This window comes from Entelurus aequoreus, linkage group LG05 (genome assembly GCF_033978785.1).
Source record: "Entelurus aequoreus isolate RoL-2023_Sb linkage group LG05, RoL_Eaeq_v1.1, whole genome shotgun sequence".
In the NCBI taxonomy this organism is placed as follows: domain Eukaryota; kingdom Metazoa; phylum Chordata; class Actinopteri; order Syngnathiformes; family Syngnathidae; genus Entelurus; species Entelurus aequoreus.
The window spans coordinates 25680752-25689603 of NC_084735.1; the positions used below are offsets into that span (position 1 = coordinate 25680752).

General features: G+C 40.0%; 1 long non-coding RNA gene across 1 annotated transcript; it reads left to right on the top strand.

The window, feature by feature from the left end:
• Positions 1–567: 567 nt before the first annotated feature.
• On the top strand, positions 568–4827 carry LOC133649661 (uncharacterized). Its single transcript, XR_009826112.1, has 4 exons — positions 568–838; positions 906–997; positions 3188–3242; positions 4567–4827. It is a non-coding gene; the product is annotated as an uncharacterized LOC133649661 (long non-coding RNA).
• Positions 4828–8852: the final 4025 nt, after the last annotated feature.

Sequence of the window (8852 nt, forward strand, 5' to 3'; positions counted from 1 at the left end):
TGGTGTGCACCAGAAACTATCTCATGCGCACGAGATACATATCTCGTGAGCACGAGAAACTTTTGTGTGCGCACATGATAGTTTGTCGTGTGCACGAGATACATATCTAAAAAAAATGTTTCCCCATGTCCCTTTAGGGGCTCCGTAGAAATCATAAGTCAAGCAGATATTAAGTACAGTATTTATCATTATTTTAACAAAAAAATATTTTTGGATTACATGATAATATAATATTTTGATAATAGTGAATATTAAAAGGTATGCTATTGCATGCAGTACATGATTTTTAATGTCAAAAGGGAAAGAACAAATATATTTAGCAAGAAAAGATTAAGCATTTTATTAACTCATAATATTTCCAGGCATTCGTGGGCCACATAAAATAATGTGGCGGGCCAGATTTGGCCAGCGGGCCTTGAGTTTGACACCTGTGCCTTAGATGATCTCTGTGTTTTCTTTACAAACAGAAACAGCTAATGAAGAAGTAAGACATGGAATTTGTCGGTCGCCCTGGGCAACAAAGATGCTCGATCTACCGCAGAGGGACCGGAGTCTGGAAGGAAACATTAAAGAATCCGAAGCGCCTTCTCAAAGCGACGAGGCGGTGACCAAAGACACGTTTGCTCAGTCTCGGTGTGACAAGACCGAGGAGCTGAGCTGGCAGCTGGAGGACATGCTCGGCATCTATTGCAGACAGAGCTGTTTTGCGGCCAGTCGCACAGTCCTGAGCTAAACGGGGTGGAGAAAAAGGATGGCAAGCCGGGCAGATCCAAGGGCGGCAGCGGCGGGGAGAAGCAACAGAAGAAGTCGCAGGAGAAGAAGAAAGTGAAGGGTTTAGGTGAGGAGTAGTTTTCCTCTTGTTTAGATGTGAACGTATGAAATGTATGGGGTTTTTTTCTATGCAGGCAAAGAAATCACTCTCCTCATGCAGACTCTCAACACTTTGAGCACGCCAGAGGAGAAGCTAGCAGGCCTCTGTAAGAAGTATGCTGAACTGGTGAGAACTTCCTTCTTCCTTTTGTAGCTTTTCCTCAAGAAATGACAAACCTAATTCCACTTTTTTATGACTTATCTCTTCAAGCTTATTTTATTACTATGGAATACGTCTGTATGAAGACAACAACTGTTGTTCTCCAAACTTTTGTGACAATTTTTGACATACAGTCACAAGAAAAAAGGGATTGACTCACAGAATATTTTATTTTTTATTTATTTTAGTAACATTATAGCTTTTCAAAGAGAAAACAATTAAATAAATACATAGTATAACTGCTACAAAAATGTTTTTATTCATTTAATCCTATTACTTTTTTTTTGTGAAAAATGCAATTGTTTTTGCTCTCATATTCTGACCCGCAAAAATACAACTATTCTGGTAACTTTACAACATTTCAAATACAAAAAATACAACTGATATGATATGAAAACGGCAATTTTGTAAAGAAAAAAAAAGTTAAATTAAAAATGAATACATATTGTCATTAAGATATTTTTCTTAAGACTTTTATTATTGTAATCTGATTACTTTTTTCCTGGAAAAATGTAATTGTATTCTCACAATATTCTGACATTTTTGGCGGAAAAAAATAAAACCATTCTAGTAAGATTACAACAAATATAAATACAGCTTGATTAATGTTATTTTACAACTGAATTCTCGGAAGAATGTATTAAATACAGGGTCATTAAAATAATGTAGAAATGTAGATGCTTCAGTGTTAAATGTTTCAAAGTTAAATGTAGAAGTTTCAATATTAAATGGCGCTGTTTCATTGTTAAATGTAAATGTTTTAATATTAAATGTAGATGTTTCAACATTGTCCATCCATCCATCCATTTTCTACCGCTTATTCTTTTCGGGGTCGCGGTATTGCACTTTTTTAAATAGTGCCTATCATTCAAATCTCTACAAGACAAGAACATATGTTTTTCTGTGTTATCCATTCTTAGTTGTTAAATACAAGTTAAGTATGATGTGGTTAACAATGCAGATAATAGGAGCACACTATTGCATCCATAAAGGCATCTAAAAAACATCCAAAAACCGCTAACAATACTGTATTTACATGTCGTGACCTTTGGCCCTGCGATGAGGTGGCGACTTGTCCAGGGTGTACCCCGCCTTCCGCCCGAATGCAGCTGAGATAGGCTCCAGCACCCCCCGCGACCCCAAAAGGGACAAGCGGTAGAAAATGGATGGATGAATGGACCTTTGGCTGTGCGATGAGGTGGCGACTTGTCCAGGGTGTACCCCACCTTCCGCCCGAATGCAGCTGAGATAGGCTCCAGCACCCCCCGAGACCCCAAAAGGGACAAGCGGTAGAAAATGGATGGATGGATGGACCTGAACATTACCTAAGTATTAACAATATTGTTGTTATAAGGGCTCATGCATCTGAGTTGGTGAAAGTTCATTCTAGATTATAAATCATGCCTCTCACCTGTATAGTAGAATATTGTGGCTATAAACCAATAAATTGTTCAACGTTGACAGCACGGTGGAACAGGGGTTAGTCCTGAGTTCAATCCCGGGCTCGGGATCTTTCTGTGTGGAGTTTGCATGTTCTCCCCGTGACTGCGTGGGTTCCCTCCGGGTACTCCGGCTTCCTCCCACCTCCAAAAACATGCACCTGGGGATAGGTTGATTGGCAACACTAAATTGGCCCTAGTGTGTGAATGTTGTCTGTCTATCTGTGTTGGCCTCTGCGATGAGGTGGCGACTTGTCCAGGGTGTACCCCACCTCAACGGCGGAGCAGGCGGAAGACGGTAGATTTAAGAACTACCACAACGGCTGCGATGGCAGAAAAGGGTCCCCAGTCGTCTTGGACTCCATGCCACTGGAGCCTGACCCGATTCTGTCAAGGATCGTGTGGTGACTGTGCACCAGTCTCCCCACACTAAACAAAGTCACGCACAGGCATCCTCCATAAAGGGATACACTCCTACCAGGATGATTGTCATACTCGTTTAGAGTGACCGCCGATGCCCCACGCCTTCCGCACATGTGCAGCTGAGATAGGCTCCAGCAACCCTGAAAGGGACAAGCGGTAGAAAATGGATGGATGTATGGAACTTTGACATCCAACCAGGAGATGGCGAGCAAGACACCAAAAGACGCTCGTTTGCGGCACCTTTTTTTTGTCTTAAAACCTGCATAAGGATTATTGTTTATTTCTTCATCTACAGGAGACGATATGAACACCCCACCAGTTGGCATCCCAGTGAGAGCAGACAATGTTCAGTAAGTGATTGTTTTATTATATTTGCAGTTAGTATTTCTTGTTCAGCACTTAGCAATACTGCTACATGATGCTTAATGCTAATGTGTCACTAAAGCTGGATCTGTTCAGTACTCAGCTTCTAAAACTGGTAGCTCATCCTCCTTATATTGAAGCTAAAAAATGTAAGGTTCTGGATCATCTTTTGTCCCAAAGTAATCTTTGTTTTGTCTCACAAAGTCTGCCATGAATAGTCGTTTTTTATTTTTTATTTTTTTATTAATCAATCCAACAAAACAATACACAACGATACCATAATAATGCAATTCCAATTCCAAAATACTCGGTTTGTTGATGTTAAAGGACAAAGCAAACATTGTGATGCGTCTGTGAAACTAATATGCCACTGTATGCGTAAAAAGTGCAAAATAAGTGAATATTACATGTTGTTATGAATGTGCCTGATACTACATGACATACGTATATAATGTTGATGGGGGCTTTTGGATGTTTTTAGAGCACTTTATCGGTGGAATAGAGCGACTCCCATCAGCTCCATTGTTAGCTGGCTTTTGCTAGCGTTTATTTACGAATTAGAATGCATTTTTTCACAGCCCTTTGAGACACTTGTGATTTAGGGCTATATAAATAAACATTGATTGATTGATTGATTGATTGATTGATTTTTTTTAAAACGTGTTCACATGTGTTCTTGTCTTAAATAAGTTATGTGAATGATGAGCAAAATTCCAAAAAATGTGAAGTTCACGTTCATGTTCAGCGGCGTGGCTCGGTTGGTTGAGCGGCCGTGCCAGCAACTTGAGGGATCCAGGTTTGATCCCCGCTTCCGCCTTCTTAGTCACTGCCGCGGTGTCCTTGAGCAAGACACTTTAGCCACCTGCTCCAAGTGCCACCCACACTGGTTTAAATGTAGCTTAAAGATGTATATATTGGGTTTTACATGTAAAGCGCTTTGAGTCTCTAGAGAAAAGCGCTATATAAATATAACTCACCTCACCTTTAAATCAGATGTTTTCATTTTAAATGTAGGTGTCTCTATAGTAAATGTAAATGTTTCAATGTTTCATTGGCGGAAATAAAAGTACTAAATGTCAAATTTTATTTGATATTTTTTAATGATGATTGTTGACAGAAAAAGCTTACAATTAAGAGAGAGCACAAAGACTTCATGATTTTCAATAAGATTAACTTTTCCGAAGAAAGAAACATTTAGAGACTTTTCACCAATAAACTTCTTAACCAAAGTGTGGCTTTGTTCCTCCTCTTTTTTTGAATGAACATATTATATTATGAAATATAATAATCTTTCCAATCTATCCTCCTCAGGAACAACGCTACACTTCGCCCTAAAACTGCCACTTTCCCACCACACAGCCCCTAGTGGTTAGCAATCGAATAACTGCTAGATAGGTAGAACAGGAACATGATGTCAGATATAAATGTCAAGGTAAAGCAGTGGTCATTCATGGGGTGTCGGTGGTATCACACGGGACAAGCTTAATTGTGATTTTTTGACCCTCAGCCTCACAAACAAGTTTGTACTTCTCTGGGATTGGATTTTTTAAATGCAAAGTTAACTCCAGGTCTTCAGGCAGATCATTGTGAGGAGGAGGCATCCCACTGTGAGTCGCACTGTCAATCTCACTGTCAGTCATGCCTACCACAGGAACTTCTGCCACAGAAACTTCTGGCGCAGTAACTTCTGGCTCAGACTCTTCTGGCACAGGATCATCAGTTTGACTGTTGGCTCCTGTTTGAATGGGATTTACTCACATATTAGTATGTACTTGTGAACTTTCTGTATTATAATACAGTATGTACCATTCTATAGATCATGTTTTGTTTACTGTTTACGTGTCTTGTTTACTAACCGACAAGCAGAAGCAGAAGAATGAAAGTCTTGATCATGGTGGCGTTTGAGACCGGTGATGTCCAAGAATGTATTTCCTGTGAGACAGTGAAAAGCAACATTGAACGGTTTATAGAAAGTACGTGGTGTCCATCAGATGGAAGATGGTGTTGTTCAGTGACCAGGAAGACGGTGGATACCAGTGCCATGTTACATTATTGTGTCCTTGAAACGCTGTTGGCCTCAATAACTCAAGTACAGCTCTACCCACTGGAAAGTCCTGAAAATGAAACATGACAAATGTTCCTGCCGGGAAGAGCGGGGCATTGTTGGACCTCCAAACTTTCCTGGACTCCACAGAGCTCTGAGCCTCGTGAGCGTTTTCACATAAAAAATGTGTCAGCAACACGACTCGAGCTCAACAAAGATGAATTTTTCCAATGTTGAAAAAGTCTCTATGGTCTCATCAAACATCCTGAAGTACATCTGCATCAAGTTTATTCGACATAACTCATGGAGACAAAGTCAAACTACAATCTCTTTTCCACCCCAAGAACCTTAACTGGAACTTTCCAAAGTACCATGGTAAATGAAATACCCCCTTGCGTTTTCAACTAAAGCTGTAGTAATTAAAGTTCCACAGGCACTATTTTAGTTTTTACTAGCAAGGTGGGACTTTGTAAAATTCCTCAGGAAATTTAGTAGAGCGGTTTGTACTGTTGAGTGCTGATTGGTTCAAGACAGTTGGGGCGTTTCTAAAACTTTGTCTTGGAAATTTTGGCCGCCGTTAGAGTATTCAGGACAACTTGTTTGTTTCTTATTTCTTGTGTATTCTCATTACAACCAACTTGACAATGGAGAGAAAGAAGAACAAAATGAACTTTTGTGTGACATCTGTGTGCTGAAGAATGCTGTATAGTGGAACTACCTTGCAGTGTTTTTACTCTGCCGTAGTCTTTAAACTGGTTTGCAATTTCATGCTGTTATGTTTACAAACTTCATTTTGGTACGCTAAGCTATGAGAAGTGAACAGCCTTTTCAAACGTATTTACAGAGAAATATTCAGTATTTCTACGGGCTTTGAAGCGGTGACTCAAAACAAGCGAGTCGGCAAGAATCGCCGACAACCTGTTGGATTTACAAACAGAATACTGGGCAAAATAAATAAGTGAAAAGCTGATGAAACCTTATAAGAGGATGGAAAATTGTGACAGTGGATCCAACGTCATCAGTGAAACTGTCCTGACAACGGCGTTCACCGAAGCGACAAAGGACTTGGCGACTTCGTTGTTTGAGGATAAATGTGAAAGAGGAAGCAGTTAACGAGTAGAAGGAAGGTAAATCACATCAAATATTTACTAAATTGTAAAAGAAATCAGTGACAACCCATTTGTAGTCATTAGCCTTAACCTGAGTAACCGTATGCTAATGTTATGAACAGGCTAACACTAAACCTCATGAATTCATCATTTACTGAGGGGACGACTTTCTGTCTGTAGTACACTGTGGACAAAAGCCTGACTTTTATGTAAAGTTCCGTAAATAAAGCTAACCTAATATTGTCTGCTTATTTACATGGCATCAAAGTGGAAATACATGGTCCTCCTCGTCCATACGTCGTCAGCCTGATTTGTAGTAAATACCTGAACTGTGAAATGTGGTAAAAACACAAACCACACAGGTCTACAGGAATTAAAGGTCCCAGGAACCTGGAATACCTAAACATTTGGTGGACAAGGGCTAATGTCCAAAAGTACCATGGTCCTCTGTACATACACATTACACACAACACGTTCAAACAATCATCTTTATGCTGGAATATAAAATGACGAAAGAACTCACCGCACTGGAGCTTGACTTGACTCTTAATGTCCTGGTCTTTGTCCCTTCTTAACAAGCATGGCAACAAGACTTGTCCCGCCTTCATTAGTTGGGTTGGGTTAGGTTTAATCATGTAATTGCCAGTAGGTGAACTGGTTTTGCATTTGTGCTACTGTTAGTTTAATTATGGCGTCTGGGGAAAACCGCATCTGTATTGTTCTGCTGCCAGAGCGGAGAAGCTGCAAATGATTTTGTCGGGAGTGAGAGACATCCGTTCAAATAGTTGTTCTACCTGATTATTGTACATGACTGGAGACATCTCACCAGTTAGTTTGCTACACAGTTGAGTATTTATACTGAGAAATTGTGTTTTTCAATGACAGACAGGGCCGTCGTATAGGGGGGAAAGGTGATGACAATTCTAAGGGCCCACAGCCCGCTAGAGCCCAAACTCAGCCTACAGTAGCTTTATGACAAAATGATTATGCGTGCACTGAACTAATGAATACGAATTAACCCGAATTAAAAAAAAAAAAAAAGCCACAAGTCACATGATATTGTAATTGTAGTCATTTCAATAACCCCACTGGCCCTAAAAAAAGGTTTGGTCCACACCGCGGTTCGTTCCTCCCGTGGTTCTTCCTCATCAGCATTCAGTGAGCGCAAGCAAACGCCAGCAGATTAGGAAGACCCGCAAATAGCGAGTCCAGGAGAAGGAGCAGCAGCGCAGGGACCCATCCATCCATCCATCCATTTTCTACCGCTTGTCCCGTTCGGGGACCCTGGACATCAAAAACATTTGAGTGAGAAAGTAAAACTACCCGAGGGTTGACACAATTAGCCTACTTGTTCATTCATTTAATGTCTGTAACATTACCTTTGACACGCTGGACTTACTGAGCCTACGTTAGCTGTCATCCGGCCACGCTACAGATCTGGACAGGTCGCCAATTCATTAAAAAGAAAAAAAAGTTGCCAGTTCATTGTAGAGCAACAGTGTGACTGTGTGTTTCACACGTATCACACTGTAGGATAGCTTATTTGGATGCTCATAAATACTAATTATGAACTGATGTGTTCAACGTGGACTTGTAAAATGTGTTATTAGTGGGACATTTAAATAGCCTGAATTAAAAAAAAACACAGTTAAATGTTTTGTTGTTGTTTGTTTTCATATCAATACAAAACAAAAAACACCATAATAGCTGACAACAACAAAGTAAAAAAAGTGTATTTAGAATTTGGGACAGTTTTGCACTGACTTGCGTAGCATAACATTACCTGTGACTGTTAAAAGTGGAGAAAGGGTGTTAAGTAGGGATGTCCGATATTATCGGCCAATAAGTGCTTTAAAATGTAATATCGGAAATTATCGGTATCGGTTTCAAAATTATCGGTATCGGTTTCAAAACGTAAAATGTATGACTTTTTAAAACGCCACGGACGTAGGAAGAAGTACAGAGCGCCAGTAAACCTTAAAGGCACTGCCTTTGCGTGCCGGCCCAGTCACATAATATCTACGGCTTTTGACACACTCACACGTGAATGCAAGGCATACTTGATCAACAGCCATACAGGTCACACTGAGGGTAGCCGTATAAACAACTTTAACACTGTTACAAATATGCGCCACACTGTAAACCCACACTATTTATTTATTTTTTTATTTATTAGCCTTTATTTAACCAGGTAAAATCCCATTGAGATCAAAGATCTCTTTTCCAAGGGAGACCTGGCCAAGAGGGCAGCAGCAAGGTTACATTAAAAACAGTAAACAAATACATAAAACATCACATTTACGACATTAAAACTTGCTCACATAACACATGTGCATACAGACAAGGTAGACTGCAGTCCTTTCACAGAAGCTTTAAACTCATTCAACGTAACAAGGGTTTGAAGTTTAATATTCGATTGTAGGTTATTCCAAGCCTTCGCTGCT